General features: G+C 44.5%; 1 pseudogene; it reads left to right on the top strand.

Annotated features, from left to right (window-relative positions):
- The first annotated feature begins 1,228 nt into the window (after positions 1 to 1,228).
- LOC134937175 (5S ribosomal RNA) lies at positions 1,229 to 1,347 on the top strand (annotated as a pseudogene).
- Positions 1,348 to 3,016: the final 1,669 nt, after the last annotated feature.

Raw genomic sequence — 3,016 nt, 5'->3', positions numbered from 1 at the left:
GTGACTGGCTGCTGCTGTGTATCGTTTTTTTTCAGGCAGAGAACGGATATAGCAGAGAACGGATATATTATATTAAAATAAATAAAAGTTAACTAACAACAACTGCACTGGTCACTGTGGTAAACTCTGTCTGACTCTGCACAATCTCTCTCTCTCTTCTAATCTAATTTCTAATGGAGAGGACGCCAGCCACGTCCTCTCCCTATCAATCTCAATGCACGTGTGAAAATGGCGGCGACGCGCGGCTCCTTATATAGAATCCGAGTCTCGCGAGAATCCGACAGCGTCATGATGATGTTCGGGCGCGCTCGGGTTAACCGAGCAAGGCGGGAGGATCCGAGTCTGCTCGGACCCGTAAAAAAAACATGAAGTTCGTGCGGGTTCGGTTTCAGAGAAACCGAACCCGCTCATCTCTACTTTATACCCCTTTTTATCCTTTGGGGATCCCACACTGTTAGATCTCTCATACATTTTCCTCTACTTCATAATAGGATAAAGTGTAAGTAGAAGCAAAAGTGTGGATGTCTAATCTATTTTCTTCTGCTATATTTCTGTGTCCTCTCATCCAAATGTGCTAGTGCTAAATCTCTGCAATGACACACCTGCACACTAAGGGGCCAATTCAGGTTGGATCGCAAATCGTGATACAATCAGAATTTTGGCATTCACCCCGTGAGCACATGCTCAGGACCCATCCTTCTCATGTGCCTGCATTGACATCGGGTGACCAGCAGTATTTGCAAAATGCCTCTGCCTGATTGAAAGGCAGAGGTAGTTGCGGGGTGTCAACGCTACATTTCAGGCAGAGATGGACCATTGTGGGGTGGCGGCATGGAAACGGAGACATGGTAGCGTGAAAAGGGGTATAGTGTGAGCGTTATCAGGATGACTGCGTGATGTCACACGCAGCCACTCTGTTAAAAAAGATGATAGTGACCCTCCTGCCATCTCAGCCAAGCTGTGCCAGCAGGAGGCTTCCCTACTTTCTGCGATTGCGCAAATAATTGTGGCAAGGTTGCAATTAGTGTGTGATTGCAGATTGGGCAGCGGTTAGCATGCTGGGTGGCCTTGCCCTGCGATTGGCAGCTCCAGCATGTGAGTCAAAGGATTGCAAATTCTGCTAAAAAGCAGAATTTGCAATCTTCACTAAGTAAGGTCCTAAGTTTGGAAAGCAGAGGTACGCCCCTGTGTCTCTCATCTACTGGAATGGGCACTCTCTCATTCAGCAGATTACTGCCATGCTCCACGGGATACACCCAATCTCATCTGATCTTGAAAGAAAATCAGTGGTAGGCCTGGTCAGTACCTGGGTGGGAGACTCCCTGGGAATACCAGGTGCAGTAACCCTAATGATCTGAAAAGCATAGGTAAAAGGTCCACATATTATTTGAGAGACTTCCAGATTTTCCTTATATTCTCTATATAATTATCTCTGAATTATATCAGTAACCACACAGTTCAAACAAAACATTGCACAACAACAGATCTGCTCTTCAAACTGAACAATGCTCTTAGACACTGTGATATGTTTTGGAGGCAGGATACACAGATAATGTTAAATTCTGCCTCATTCTGCCATATGAGTAAGGCTGAGATATTACAGTGATCAAAAAATCCTTGGGCTAATACTGTGACATATTGTTTATTTCCACCTTCTGTTTTATTACTGCATTTTAATCAGAAAATATTGGTGTTTTCTGTACCACAAAAAGCAGATTGGTCACAGTCCAATTCTGCATTATTTTATTGCTCAAACAAGGGACTCTATTCAGTATGGATTGCAGAGTCTGCTTTATAACATAACCTGCAATCCTTGCAATCACAGGGCAAGGCCCCCCAGTATGTTACCCACCGCCCGCCCACTGTGATCACGCTGTAATTGGGATCGTGGCGCAATTACAGTGCAGTCACAGAAGCTGTGGTTGCTTCCTGCCGACACAGCCGAGCTGCATCCATAGAAGTCCATCCGCTATTTTTTAAATCAGAGCAGCCATGTGTGATGACACACAGCAGTCCTGAAAATGCTGCCGACTTGTCGGCTTTTCCCTGATGCCACCCTGTAAATGCTCTGTTGCCACCCCCCACCCACCCCAGGAATGTCTCTGCCTATCAATCATGCAGAGTCATTTGCATCCAATGCGATCATATTACATTGGCTGCTAGTGCGCTCACAGGATGGGCCTGTGCATGCACATTGCAGCCAAAGCCTTCCTTGTTGCAGCCTCATTGATAAACGATGTGACCTGAATAACCCCCAAGATCTGGATGCCGCTGCAATTTTGATCAATTATATGCATTGCACATGAGTGTTGGCCAGCAACAAAAGGCATCGCCTGTCAGCGACAGTATGGTGTGAAAATTCTGATTGCACAGGCGTTTGCAAGGTGATTGACAGGAAGAGGCCATTGTGGGTGATAACTGGCCGTTTATGGGGAGTGTCCAGAACAATGAAAATGGTCCCAAGCGTTTTCAGGTTGGGTGTGTGACGTCAGCTCCGGCCTCAATCAGCCTGTTCTCAATTCACTGTAGGAGTAATTCTGCACACACTGGATTTTTGCAGCTCTGCATACACATGCGATCGCACACTTACATGACAAATTTGCACTCCCCCTTGAGCGACACCTATCTGATCGCAGGACAGAAAAGTTAGTAGCCCAGCAATCAGGTCTGAATTACCCCATTGGGTATGCAAATGATGCTAATTACCGCATTCTTGTGATTTAATCAGATTTCTGATCATACTTATTATGTTTTTGACCCACATAACTGTAGATTCTTGTGTATTTTGAGAACAACATTGTTATACTACAAACCTGAATCCACTGTCTTTCTATATTTGCAATATAAATCCTATTACTGTGTAACATACCTATTTGTGTATGGAATTTTATTTGTATTGAACCAAAGTCTAGTACATAGCAGAAAAATCTTTACACTCAAAGTATCCTGATAAGAACCCTTTTACATAAAATGCATAATTGTGACACCTCTGTTATTTCCTGAGCAGACATTGACT

The sequence above is a fragment of the Pseudophryne corroboree genome, chromosome 1 (assembly GCF_028390025.1).
Source record: "Pseudophryne corroboree isolate aPseCor3 chromosome 1, aPseCor3.hap2, whole genome shotgun sequence".
NCBI classification, from domain to species: Eukaryota; Metazoa; Chordata; class Amphibia; order Anura; family Myobatrachidae; genus Pseudophryne; species Pseudophryne corroboree.
This window is presented reverse-complemented; position numbering and strand designations above follow the sequence as displayed.